At 35.2% G+C, this 15,338-nt stretch overlaps 1 protein-coding gene across 1 annotated transcript in view; it reads right to left on the reverse strand.

The window, feature by feature from the left end:
- The window catches only part of LOC136038485 (transcriptional enhancer factor TEF-1-like), a 189,240-nt gene that overhangs the window by 100,590 nt on the left and 73,312 nt on the right, over positions 1–15,338 (reverse strand). Inside the window, exon 3 of the mRNA XM_065721560.1 lies at positions 7,352–7,470. The gene's annotated coding sequence lies outside the window, so the exon portion shown is untranslated. The remainder of the gene's footprint in view (positions 1–7,351; positions 7,471–15,338) is intronic.

Below are 15,338 nucleotides of genomic sequence, written 5' to 3' on the forward strand. Positions count from 1 at the left end.
TTTTACATTCCATCATTCATGCATGTACAACCACTTTTTACAATCATTTTTATGACAAATGTAATTAAGTATTATTCTGTTTCTTCTCAACGGGGTTCCATCCCAGCTTCGAAACCACGCGATTTACAAAAAAAGAGGGAAACAATAAACCTGTAAATCCAGGCAGTCCAAAGTACGTTGGAACGTTAGACATGTTGATTCTCGACATAGTGTGCATTCAAAAGGCACTTGTTATACCTTTAGGCGAGGCTTTTTAAAGAAGGGAAGCCGACTGCAGGCTTCATCAACCCGTGACCGCGAACAATTAAGATTAAGCATCGGAAAAACTACCCATAAAAGTAATATCCTCTTGTTTCGTTGAATACCCTCGAATTTTAACCTGAAGCAAATTACGACTTCCTGTCCCCCCAAAAAACTGATTTAAAAGTCTGATTAAAATGCTGGCTATTCAGACAATTCAGCAAAGGATGTAAGCACCTAAGCAGAATTTTTCGTCTTTTTTTGGGGTGGCGGGAGGGGAGATGTAAATCAGAGATCATATATATACACACACACACACGCGCACATATATATATATATATATATATATATATATATATATATATATATATATATATATATATATATATATATATATATATATATATATATATATATATATATATATATATATATATATATATATATATATATATATATATCATGAAAAGAGAAATCACCAATGCAACAGCACAAACACACACAAAAAAAGAGACAGAAGGAGAAAAGGATAAGAAAAACCGGTTTCCAATTTATATCACTATCTAGTTTTTTTAGTATTAAATTATAATTAAAAATAATTTGCCCAATAGTTTTTGAAAATTTTGAAAATTATTTTTGAAAATTATGAAAATTATGAATATGAAAATTATTTTGAAAATTATAGTTTTGAAAATTATATATGTATGTATGTATGCTGAAAATTCGGGGGAGTCTTCTGGTGGACCGAGTCAAAACTCTCTATCCTTCTCCGAGCATGCCTGATAGGGTTTTAAATCATGGAAGTGATAACTTACATAAATGAATCTAGGTAGAACAAAGAGAAATTACTGTAGCACCCTCCTGAGTTAAAAAGTATATTTAATTATAATGGTGTATTTTTATGATGAGCTTTTGTAACCCATTCACATCATTCCTCATCTCTAGAGAGACAAATAGTCCAGTTTTTAAACTGTATTAAGCTTGTTGCATTAAATAAATTTGCTTCCCACGATTTGCGTATATTATCAAAACCTGACTGTCTTTTTTTCCATTGAGCAGAGGCGCCAATTAGAAGGGGGAGCTGCCCTCGAGGATTTTTCCTCCCCCTCCAGATTTGGAAAATAGTTTTTTTTTTGGGTATTTTAACTGAATATGTCCTCTTTCAGTATTTTAATAGAAACTAACAACAAAACTGCCTCCGCTAGATTTTGAAGCATACATTTAGCCCCCCCCCTACTTTTTTGTAAATTGACGCCATTGTTATGACATTACAGTTAATCTTCATCGTGGCATTTTCAAAATATGAATTCTTTCGGATTGATTCCCAAAGATCGTCTTTGTCGGCCAACCATCTATGGCCAAAGGTAAAGCAGGTCACCCCCGAATGGGTGGGATAACGTAGTAAGGAAGGATTCAAGGGACATTATAACTTCTTGGGAGAGTGTAAAGAGGTGGGTTTTGAATAGATTGGGATGGAGAAGCGTGCGGAGATTCTCCATCCCAATCCCATCTCCAGTATCCCATCCCATCTCCACTCCAGTCATCCCATCTCCAGTATTTGCCTCAGGCGGCTTCGTCAGTTTTTCATTTTTTTCTTAATCACAACTTAACCATATTAATTGGTCGAACCCTTGAAAGAGCTTGGTGCAGCAGCGAATTATACTTTAGTCAGATTTTTCTTAATCACAACTTAATCAAATCAACTGGTCGAACTCTGCCAAACTAGTCATAAAATTGGCCTGTTAATAGTTTGTTAAATAAATTCAAGAGTCGATATTAGGCATATATTGAAAGAGGGGGAAGGAGTAGGACCATGGGCACCAAGAAATCTGAAGATCTTTGTCGCTCTTCCAAGAATTTTTTATGCTTCTACACAGTTTACCTACTTATTTTAATCCCCCAACCCCAAACAAGTTCCCAGCCTAGAAGCTTGTGTGCCTGTCTTAAGCTATTAAAAAAACATATTTTAGGTTGGTTTTAAATCTTAGTATTTAGAGCCATGGTCCTTTTTTTTTAAAGGAGTCGAATATTTTCTTATAAAAACTATGAAAAATATAAATATTATTGAAATCATAAATTATATTAGAATTGAGGTATTAAGAGTTGAGGTAACCAAACAACATTCAATCCGAGGAAACCATATAACCGCCTAAAAGAGCTTTAAACTTCAAAAATATGAGAAAATTGAAATATTAAGAGTCATTACTTTTAAATACAGACTTTGGTAATTGCTTGAACTTGTTTCCCCTTGGCGGATAAGGGTAAGAGTATTACAGTCCTCATCTCTCTAAAAGTCTTTGATTCTTAACCTCGTAACCCTCCCCCTATTGCAATTATAATAAAAGAAGTAATTTCTAATACTGTAAATAGTTTTAACTGCTTACCTAGTCGCTCAATGGCAGCAGCAGACTAGAAAAGGAGTTCAGCTCAACCCCAACTGCATCGAAAAGCCAAAAAATTAATACAAATATGCGGAATTCCACATTCAATTTTCACAATATGCATTTTTTTTTTTTTTTGACACCAGGATTGTCAATTAGAGGGGTAACTGCCTCCTCACCGCAATTGCCCCCTCATCTATATTTGGTAAATATGTTTTTTGCAATTTTGTTTAAAGGAAATTGAAAAGAAAAAATTTCCCCCTACATTTTGATTTTTTGTCTTAATTAAAAAAAATTTAAAAAAGAATGATGTACCCCTACCTTCCCGTGAATTAGCACCCCTATTCAAGGCCACATCAAGGGGGTTAGGGGATTTGACCCCCCTCCACGAAATACTTGTCTGACTCGTTAAACCCTAACAAACATTAATACAAAAAAATTTCTGATGCGTTTTGTAATCCCCCCCCTGTGAAAAAGTCCTGGATGCAGCCCTGTCCCTGTTTGAACACCTCTTCTCAGAAGCAGCTGTAATTAACGTGTATTTAAATTATAACTCTCTTTAGCGACGTCACATCAATATTGCATGTTTTCTAGCAAAATTCTTAACATCATTCATCAAATACACCACGTTAAAATCTGCAAGACAGCCATTACCCCAGTGCCTATTACTTGGCAGCTCGGGTACCTGCTTGTCACAGACGATCAATCTGAACCCCCTGCTTTTGAAAGAAACATATTCTGCTTGGCTAATTTCAGAAAAATACATTGACGAAGCCCAGTCGACACTTCGGTCGGGGGTCATTATTTTCTGGCGCCTTTCAACTTTAAAGTAAGATAGCAGCTACTGTGCTGGATCCAACTGTAAAGGGGACGAGTAACTGATAGTTAGTAGAGGAGTTTGTTATTCCCATCGTTGGAACGTACAATTCTCGGGCGGGGAAACCATAATATTCTTATGAAGAAATCATATTTTTAGAAAAAAATAAATTGTTTCTATATATATCTATTTCGACTATAGAGCATAATTTTTTGAGACACGGCACTGCAAGGTGTAACTTCCAAATAACGGTGAAAAAGTTGAAATATTGTTCCTTTTTTTGTGTTTTATAATTTTGTGTTTTACAATTTTATAATTGTGTAATTAAATAAAATAAACACGTTTTTTTAAATGAAAGTAAGGAGCGACGTTAAAACTTAAAACGAAAAGAAATTACTCCGTATGTGAAAGAGCTTTTCCTTCTCAACGCCCCGCTCTTTACGCTAAAGTTTGACTCTTTCTTTTAACTCTACATTTTAAAACAGTAAAAAACTTTAGCGTAAAGAGCGGGGCGTTGAGAATTTCTATGACTTTTAGGGGGTGTTTCCCCCTATTTTCTAAAATAATGCAAATTTTCTCAGGCTCGTAACTTTTGATGGGTAAGACTAAACTTGATGAAACTTATATATTTAAAACCAGCATCAAAATGCGATTCTTTTGATGTAGCTATTGGTACTCAAATTCCATTTTTTAGAGTTTTGGTTACTATTGAGCCGGGTCGCTCCTTACTACAGTTCGTTACCACGAACTGTTTGATTTGAAGGAAGATTTTTAGAGGCCATCAAGAAACAGATGCATTTTCAGATTTATTGCAAATAAAAATAAACATTTCAATAAATAGTTCAATAATCAATTCATTAATAAATCAGCAAATCATAAATAAATAATCATAATAATGTAATATAAATCAAACAGTTCGTGGTAACGAATGTAAGAACGTGGTAAGATTAGTCTTACCCATCAAAAGTTACGAGCCTGAGAAAATTTACCTCAATTTTGAAAATAGAGGGAAACACCCCCTAAAGTCATACGATCTTAACGAAAATCACAACATCAGATTCAGCGTATCCGAGAACCGTACTGTAGAAATTTCAAGCCCCTATCTACAAAAATGTGGAATTTCGCATTTTTTGCCAGAAGACAAATCACGGATGCATGTTTTTTTTTTTTTTTTTTTTTTTCCAGGGGTGATCGTATCGACTCAGTGGCCCTAGAATGTCGCGGAAGGGCTCATTCTAACGGAAATTAAAAGTTCTCGTGCCCTTTTTAAGTGATCAAAAAAATTGGAGGGCACCTAGGCTCCCTCCCACGCTCATTTTCCCCCAAAAGTCACCGGATCAAAATTCTGAGATAGCCATTTTATTCACCATAGTCGAAAAACCTAATAACTATGTCTTTGGGGACGACTTATTCCCCCGCAGTCCCCGTGGGAGGGGCTGCAAGTTACAAACTTTGACCTGTGTTTACATATAGTAATGGTTACTGGGAAGTGAACAGGCGTTTTCAGGGGGATTTTTTGGCTGAATGGGGGGGGGGAGAGGGGGGGGGGGTTACGTGGGAGGATCTTTCCATGGAGGAACTTCTCATTGGGGACGAGACTTTCAATGGAGGGGGCGCAGGATATCCTAGCATTATTTAAGAAAACAATGAAAAAATAAATATGAAAAGTTGTTTCTACTGAAAGTGAGGAGCAGCATTAAAACTGAAAACGAACAGAAATTATTACGCATGCGAGGGGTTTACCTCCTTGCAATACCTCGCTCTTTACGCTAAAGTATTTTTAGTAATTTCAAATATTTCATATACGGAGTAATTTCTGTTCGTTTTAAGTTTTAATGTCGCTCCTTACTTTCATTTAAAAAAACTTGTTTTTTTTTGTTTAATTATAAATACTAAATCAATAAATAATAAATAATTCAATAAAAAAATCAATAAATAATTCAATAAATGGTCTTCGAGGAGAAAATCACATCGTGCCCGGTAATGGTTTGCATTCGAAAGATAGGATGTATTTTAAGATAGGTTTATGTTTAATAGTGGTGGTGTTACGTTGTGCAAGTTCCAGATAATGGTAAAAAAGCTTAAACATTGTTTTCTATGTTGTATATGTAATATGAAGGAAGTTTTTTCGAGGTTGATAAAGAGCAGGTGAAAATAATTTTATTACCCAATCTAGCCATGTCTGAAAATGAGAGGATACAGTGGCGTCATTTGAGGGAAAGGAGGGAGAAAATTGCCTCACTTCCTCCTGGATTTTCAAAAATACAATTTGTTTCATATTTTCATTGAAAAATGTCTTTTTTAGTTTTTTCAATTTAAAAAATGCCTTTTAATATTTTATTGAAAAACAGGGGTGTAATTTGCTATGGGGCAGGGGGAGAACTTCCCGTCTCGGAACTTGGTTCACCCCCCCCCCCCAGAACACAGTTTTCCCCGCTAGTTGAAATTTAGTTTCTTCGCAAATCTTGTGAAAACTAAGATAAGCCTGCATATTTTAATCATTAACAGAAACGGATCATTTTTTTCTTTAGTATGTAGTTAGTAGTTACCTTATTGTACTATAGAGTATCTGTATAGTACTTTTACAGTACTATATAGTACTTCCATAGTACCAAATGGCTCATTCTTCAATTGTTACTGTCATTTTCACTTGATTTGGAAAAACTGGCTCCAACTCCCCCCCCCCCAGAATTTTGACAAGATTACGCCACTGTTGAAAACAGAAAAATATAATAGCAAAACTACCCCCTCTCCTAAATTTCCAAAAATATACCTTTTTCAAGGTTTTCGCAAATTGACACCACTGAAAGAATATACGGCGCATTTTATAAACAATAAATGTTCAAATATCCAAGAATTTAACAAGATACTGGAACCCGGATGCATCAACCCAGTGTTCTAAGTTCAGCGAGTTCTGCTATACTCATTGTAGAATAAAATATCATATAATCTTTTGAATTATTGTACTGACGCTCATGTAAAAAAAAAAAAAAAAAAAAAAAAAAAAAAAAAAAAAAAAAAAAAAAAAAAAAAAAAAAAAAAAAAAAAAAAAAAAAAAAAAAAAAGACCGGGAAATTGGCCTTTCGTAATTCATGTACCGAAAAAGTGTGCCATAGGATCTTTCCAGAGATAGCTACGGGAAAGTTTGCGGTTTTCAGGACAGGGATGCAAGCAGGGGTCCTCAGGGCCCACCTCTCCCGAAAATGCTAAATTATCTCAATTCTCTGTGAGCACTCTCAGATAATACGATTAACCTGAGTGAGAAAACTACTATGTAGGTATATTTTGACTAAATATTTAATATATATATATAGTTGATTGGGTTAGGTATTTAATATAATGTGTTCTGGGCGGCCTACTTTCAATAATTTTCTGTTCTAGTTACCGTAATTTTGCTGCTAAAGTATTATATTTTCATCATACTTAGGGAAAATTCATTATGATCAACCTGTCTTCACTTCTTGAGTGTGGTCGGGATAACACATAAGTACAAAGTTTTTATTATTTTCTCCCTTCCCCCTTCTTCAGCAAGAATTTCTGCGTACTTGCCAGGTCCAGACCACTCCTCTCGCATATGACAAGTTCAAATCGACAATCAGGTGACATAAGACAAACTTTTATCCTCAAATGGCTATTACAAGCGAACATCCCGAACTAGCATTTCATGTAAATAAAATCAATGTAATACGAAAACAAAAAGCCAAAAAAAAAAAAAAATATTTCGTAAAAGAAAAGAAAAATAAAGATCTTCCAAAACCGCGTTTCATGTAAAAATTGGAGTATTACGAAACAAGAACTAAAAAAAATTCACAAATCTCAATAACAAGAAGAAAAGCAATAAAGATCCGTCTGAACTTGTAAAAAACGGAAATGAGAAAAAGAAGATTTAATGAAACAAAAAGAATCAACTTACCAAAGGAATCAATTTTTGCAGCTTTCAAAAACACTCTGAATTCCAAAATGTCAACAAACGTTTGCCAAAACGCCAAAACGTTTGCCAAAACGTTCAGATTGACAAAAAGAAAATGACACCTGAAAACACACAATCCGTAACTTATCATGAAGATCAAACTGAGCATCTAATACTGAGAATATTGTGGTTCAAAAACATTTTGGTCATTTTACTGACTTAAAACTTCACACAGAAGAACCAATCACGTGGAATATAAGTTATTCATTCTTTTTACTGGCTTATGGCTTGAGACTTAAAACAGGAGAACCAATAAGGTTTTCAAAAGGAGGGCTATTTATATCTCAAGATATTACATCTTCTCAAGTAGTAAAGACCGGATTATGAAAATCAGTAATTGACGTGAACCAATGAAATTAAAGTACACCCATGGAATTATAGGAAGTAATCTCCCTTGTTCTCTTTGCTAATACCTAAAGATCGTCGACTCTCTACTACCAAGATGGGCTCCCTAAAATGGGGGCTATGTGTTTTTGACTGGAACACTCGCGATGACAGACTAAAACTAAAAAGAAGCCAAAAAATATTCGCAAACCACCATATAAGTTTAGAACAGCATGCCCAAGCAAAAATAACTATTTTACAGTAATTTATTACTGAAAAACGGTATCTAGTTTGTCTTTTTCAGACTTAATAACAAAAATAAGTTTTTTCGGATGAAAGTAAACAGCAATATTGAAACTTAAAATGAACAGAAATTATCCCGTATATGAAGGGAGCTTCCCTTCCTCAATCCTCGATATTTATGCTAAGTCTTAAAGTTCTATAAAAATACATGTCATTCAAATTTACTGGCCCTTGTGGTCGTGCAGTCTCTCTCAAAGAATTGTGAGGAAAACTCAAACTTTAGCGTAAAAAGCGAGGGTCAAGGAAGGGGCAGCTCCCCTAGTATACGGAATAATTTCTGTTCGTTTTAAGTTTTATTATTGCTCCCTACTTTAACTGAAAAACCGTTTTTAAAATCATGGAATAAAATTTCCTCTGGGAAATTCCCCCGGGAAACTCTCGTTCCCACAGAAAACTTCCCCAGGGGAAATCCCCCAGCATAAATTACTCCCCCTTACCCAAAAAATATTCCGCATACTTCTCAATAACAAATATAATATATGAATAATGGGCAAAATGCGTGACTTACAGCCCCTTCCCCAGGGACTATTGGAATCGTGCCAACTTCACAGTCCCAGTTATTCGACCTTTCAACGACACAGAATCAAATGGCTATTTCAAAATTTGGATCATTTGTCTTTAGGGAAAAGGAGGCATGAGAGGGGGCTATTTGCCCTTCAATCTTTTTGATCACTTTAAAAGGATGCTAGAACTTTGATTTCCAATCATATGAGCTCTCTCCTGATCTTCTAGGATCACTGGTTCAATACGACACCCCTGGGGAACAAACAAGTGAAAAACAAACACACATCCACCATATTTCTTGTGAGAAAAACTCAAAATTTCATATTTTTGTATATAGGAAAAAAGAAAAAAAAAAAAAAAAATTTGACGCGTATCCGTGATCTTTCTTTGGAAAAAAATACAAAATTCCACATTGTTGTATATAGGAGCTTGAAACCTCTAAAGTAGGGTTCTCTGGCATTCTGAATCTGATGATGTGATTTTAATTAAAACTGTTTGGTGTTTTGAGGGTGTTTCACCCCAATCAGACATGTTTTCTCAGGCTCATAGTTTTGGTGGGCGACATTAGACTTACCATATATATTTGGAATCAGCGTGAAAAGCCAATTATTTTTAATTAATTGTTTATTTTGTATTAAATTGCAATTGTTTTATGTTCGAGTTTCGGTTACAATTGGGCCAAGTCACTCCTTACTTACAGTTCGGTACCAAGAACTCTTTGATTGGATTGAAAGCAAGTTTTGGGACGAATCAAATATAAAATTTTAAGGATAGAATAATTGCTCAATAAGCACTGTTATCTATACGCGTTTATTGATGAATAAAAATTCTACAAACTCTTGTAGCACTATAAGCGTTATTATCATTACCAAATCAGCATTTTAAGTTTCACGTCAAGCAGTGATGCTTTGAAAGTTAAAGGATCGATGGCATCAAAGTAAAAACAGTTTTTGCACCCCTGAAACAGTTTTTGCACCCCTGTCTATTCACTCCTGAAAACCGCAATTTCCTAAGATGTTTATTTTTGTTGTTCAAGATTAGATAAGATAGGATAAGATAAGATATTTATTTCAAAAAGATCACTATCACAAGCCCTCAAAGGGCCGAATTCAGACTTCGGAGTCGACTAACAAAGCAAACAAAGCAAAAACACTAATAATAATGAATAATCAAATTATGAGTCAAACAAAAAAAATCGGTCAAACTAAACTTGAACAAATACAAGTCAGAAAAAAAGGGATGGGGACAAAAAAATCTAATAAAAGAACAAGAAATAAATATATATATCTACAAATTAAAAGGGACACTAAAAAAAGTCCAAAAACTCACAAAAAAAGAACGAAGCATAAAACACATATGAATTAAAAGGGAAACTAAACCAAAACAGCGGGGGGGGGCAAGCAAATTAGTGCTACGACCTAAAGCACCTCACATGAAAAAAAAGGGGGGAGAAACTAGTTGGATATTTTATTTATTTTTTCTGTGATGAAGGGGACAAAGGTTTTTTCCTATCTGGAAGTAACGCAGCGAATGGGGGACAAAACTGGGATAGGCTCAGAAACAGCTCGAGGCTGTCGTAATCTGGATGGCGAGTGACGTTTGGGGAAAATACTTGCCGTCAGAGGGTTCGTTATTGCATTTTTTGAAAAACGGAGGCACAAGGACGACCTCCTTCGCTCACGGGTTTCCAAACTAGCTTTTTTTTAGGATCAGAGAGTAAGGCATCTTGCCTTCTATGAAAATTATTCGCAAGACTCTTTTTTGGATTTACTCAATTTTGTCTGATTCTTCACGGGAGATGCCAGGGTGCCAAACTGGAGAAGCATATTCAAGACGCGGGCGGACAAAAGACGTGTACAACCTAGAGAAGGGGGGACACTATATGTATGTAGGAGCTTAAGGAGGGCGATAGACGCATGAGCTTTATGGATGATATCTTTAACGTGGATATCCCACTTTAAATTTGAAGAAATTGTGACTCCAAGTAATTTAACCGAGGACGCATAAATTTCAGGAGGGATAGGATTAAGAAAACAGGGCGAGGATTTGAGGAAACAAATCGGCATTATCATGGACTTAGAGGGGTTTACTGTCATGTCCAAGTCCAAAGCCTCACTTCCAATTTCATTGAGAATACTCATAGGGTCGCTTATTAAATTTCTGAAGCAACTTTCAACAAACAAATTTCCAACGGTCAGGAACTTCCTTCGCGAGGCTGTTATTCATGACTGAAAAAAGGAGGGGGCCTAGGAGAGTTCCTTGGGGTATGCCATTGTGTAGATAGAGAGAGGATTTGAGTAATGGTTCTGGTATTTAACCACCTGCGATCTATTTGTTAAAAAGGAGGCAACCAATTTTACCAGTAAGGGATCGATATTGAACTCGGTTTCTAGTTTCTCAATTAAAATATTGTGGTTAACAAGGTCAAAGACTTTCTGAAGGTCAATGAAAATTAAGTTCAGCCAGAAATTAGGCTTTTCGAGGATTTTCCGATGCGGTCAATAAGAGAAACGAGGTAGTGGGAAGTAGAAGTTGATTTTAGGTTTCCGAATTGCTTCAGGTCAGTAAGAGGTAGGATTCTTTCCTTTAGCAAATCTGCAAGGAATCCTTCATACAATTTTGAAAAAATAGGAGTAACCGTAATAGGTCGAACGCCTTCAAAGCCAGGCTTTGAAGGCGTTCTATGGCACCAATCATGAAGCTTCTAGGGCACTAATTGGTTAAATTTGACAAAACATGCAAAAAACCTTCAAAGAAAAGCTACTCCTTCTTATGCTTTTTTGTGCCATATGTTTTTAGCTCTTTATTCTGATTTCCGTCAATCCACGTGACAACACTGCTGAAAATGTGCTACTTCCTCAAAAAGTTCTAAATTTTGAAAGTCCTACTTTTCTTTGGGATCAACGTTGTTTGTTTGAATCTTGTGGTCGGAGTTGTCAAATTAAAAAAATTCGAATTACTTATTTGTTTCCATGATTCAACGTGACAACACTGCTGAAAATATGCTACTTCCTCAAAAACTTCTAAATTTTGAGAGGTCTACTTTTCTTTGGGATCAACGTTGTTTGTTTGAATCTTGTGGTCGGAGTTGTCAAATTAGAAAAATTCGAATTACTTATTTGTTTCCATGATTCAACGTGACAACACAGCTGAAAATGTGGTACCGCTTCAAAAACACCTAAATTTTCAAAGAAGATAAAGAAAAATCTGAGACAATTATGGTTTTCATTCAGGTATGAATAGACCTAAGATGGGTTCAGGCTGCAACATTTATTTATTTATATCAAGTAAAATAATATTTTTATTATTTTAATAATATTTTTATAAAATGTAATGATGAATATTTTTAATTATTATTTAATTACTCTTCATAATATTATAATCATTATTTTCAATAATATTTTTATACAATAATGTTTATATTTCGATGACCATTGTACTCCAATTCTCTTCAAGTACTTCAAGTGACTACCTGCCAAATCCCGCTACATAAGAAGCGTTCTAGAACCACATTTTCAAAAAATGAGAAACTAAGTTAAATAAAGCTAAATTTGGATATATGGACCAGGAACATACGTAGAGGGGAGGGGGACCTTAGGTCTCATCCCCCAAAAACGTGAGTTTTTCTGATTTTCGGGACAATTCTTATTCAAGTTGTCAAAAAAGTGTGTCTTTTATTGATGGCCTCCTTGAAAAAAAGGTCCCTGCGCAGGCACCTGGTGTTGTCTTTAAAAGACACTTTTTAAGCGTCAAGAAACAAGGAAAACTATCTGAGCCCAATCTCTAAAAGTGTGATTCTGTGCTCAGAGGTACACGGGTGGCGAAAGTGTGAAATAACAATAGAGGATTTATCAAAAAAGGAGGAAAGATACATTCTTGAAGTTGAGGTTGTAATTTGTGCTGCTCTATTTAAAAAATATTCCCACATGTCAGATTACTGGATACTTCATGGTAAAACGTCATTTTGCGGTTTTGTTTATACCCAGTTCATATTGCGCAGAAGTATGCGCACAAGATTTACTGCGACTCTTTAAACAAAATTTTACACGTTAACCACAAATTAAACAAGACCTATATCATTATTTGACTCTATCTAATGCTTGATTTATGCACAATTAAAGAACCTATCTATAAAAGTTGGGAGATCATCGAAACGTTTATTAACGTACCAAGGGCAGTGATTTTAAAAGATCCGGAAACATACGGAATACAATTTTTATAATAAGATCTATATATAATACGAATAAGATCTCCTTACGCAGTTAAGCAGTTTTGGTAGTAGTGGGAGCAAAATTTAAAAAAGAAAGGCGGGTGAAAATCAGAAAACAGCTGAGCTAAAAACATATGGCACCTAGCAACTTACGAAGGTATTCTCTTGAAGGGGTAGTTATCTTTGGGAATTAATAGGTTATTAATGCTTGAATTTGTACGAGCAAAAAGCGTTGGCAAATTTAAATAATTAGTTTTGGTTATTTATTTTCACGGTTCAACGTGGCAATGCTGACAAAGAGATGATGCTGCCCAAAAAAATTTATAATTCTTGAGCAACCAAAAAACCGAATAAAGCCGAGATAGGTCAAGGGTCAAAAACATATTTGATATCTTAGTACTTCTAAGGAAAAGGGGGACACAAAGCTTTTTTGCTGCATTCAGTGAAAATATCCATCTCTGTCAAGAATTAAATTTAATAATGCAACTTTTGCTAAATCACAAACCGTTAGAAGGCAGTGTTGTCAAATTCATAAGCATAAAATATGTGCTTATGGGTTAATGTTTTCATGGAACATGTGAGCAAAAATATGAAAAAGAAATTTTCATATATCCATCGAATCGAACTGTTTCCGATTTTAATCCATTTAATACACTTCGATTCTATCCAAAACTCGCGGTGTCTATTTTGCACTATCAATAAATTTGAAGGGTCCCGATTTTAAGAAGTCACATGCACCACGTGGAATATAACAAACGTATGTCATGCGTGGTGGAACTAAACCAAGCCTTGTAAGGACTGTGCCAAGGATGGCGGAACTATGCCATATGGCAAAACTACACCACGCGTTTCAGAGCTCTGCAGCATACATGGCACTCAAAGATGTAGACCAGTTGAGAGAAAGTGGACAACCCCTCAAATAAATTCACATTTTAGTTTAACAACAAGGGTGAAAAAAGGCAAGGCTGTTTGAGTTCTGGCTCTCAAGGATGCTCAAGGAACAGTGCGATAGTCAGATAATGTGTCACAAAAATAAACCAATAAAATGAAAGCACAAATTTGAACATGAAAAAGATAAGTTAATAATATCTCCTTTCCTCTCCACTGTGATGCATTAAACCTCATAATGTGACAATTGGCGAGATTGGCTTTTAAATTTGTTATCAAGCATGTATAACATGCTTATTTTGTAAGAGGAAAGAGAAAAAATATCAAGTATTTTTTTTTCTTCTGGCGCAATCTTATTATGGAAGCAATTGGAAGGTATCATTAAAATGTTGGTGTTGGCATGGTTGAAAAGGAGACAGTACCATCTGATAGAATAATTGGCTTATTTTCCTTGTTAGGTAGCGAGGGGTAATCTTAGATGCTTAAGATTTCAGTTCATTAGATCTTTCGATCGGTCAACATTGTCTGGTTAAATCCCAGATGTTTACCAGGAAGAACCTAAATTAGCTGTGTAAATTTATAAGACTGTTTTCGAATTGTTAGCTGGGAAGCAAAACTGGCAAGTTTCCATGAAAGAGATACAAGGGAACGTTAAAGTTTATTAAGGCCGTGTCCCGGGGGGAGGGGTACCGAGTTTGATCCCCCTGAAATTTTTGTTCAGCTCATAAAAGCATATCAAAAATACGTCCAAATTTTCTTGATACACCTTAAAAATTTATTTTTGTAGACCCTCTCGGAGGGGGGGGGGGCATCTAGGATTTTTGTTCGAGAGAGGAGGTTTGACAAAAAGTGGATCAAAAATTTGTTTGTATGTATTTTTTATTACGTTTTTACGAAGCTGAAACAAAATTCAGGTGGGGAGGGGAATTTAAAAATCCACACCCCCCTCTGAATACGCCCTTGCCTATACCACTATTTAAAATTTATTTTTTAGTCCCTTATGGGTATTAAATTCAAACAAAACAGTGACGCATAAACAAAATGCATGGGAGATAAATAATCTAGGCTAGAGCCTATATTTGCATATTAGGGGGTGATGTAAAGTAAAGTGAAGCCCTTTAAGAATGATATAAGTAGGTATTTTAGGATTTTCAGGATTACTTGTCATTCCTAAAAGCGTTCCACTTCACTTTACCCCCAATCCTCCTAATGCGCAAATATATAGCCCAAATGATAATTTTCCATACATTTTGCGATACATCATTTTCTAAACCTTAATTTTATTTTTTTTAACCAATTTTTTTTTTTTAACCTTAATACACGTAAATTGAAGCTACTTAATCCAAGTGGAAATAGTGGCATCGGTACAACGGAACAGATCTTAAGTTCGACCAGGACGAAATTATCTGATTCCTCAGTTTGACGAAAACTGGGCCAAATTAATTAGATTTATTCAAAATTAAATACACATAGGCTACAATAACAGGCACTTGTATGATATAGCCCCTACCGCTCAAGTTGCTTTTCCTTGACGCATTATAGAACCAGTTTTTTTCGTTGTTTCTTTCAGCTGTGCGTTAGACAAGATAAAGAGGAGTGACGAAATAGATGGAAAATATATAATTTGGGCTGTATATTTTCACATTATAAGAGGGGGGGTAAAGTATTCGGTCAGCGTGAAGTTAGAAAACAATTCTTACT

The sequence above is a fragment of the Artemia franciscana genome, chromosome 18, assembly GCF_032884065.1.
Source record: "Artemia franciscana chromosome 18, ASM3288406v1, whole genome shotgun sequence".
Classification (NCBI taxonomy): Eukaryota; Metazoa; Arthropoda; class Branchiopoda; order Anostraca; family Artemiidae; genus Artemia; species Artemia franciscana.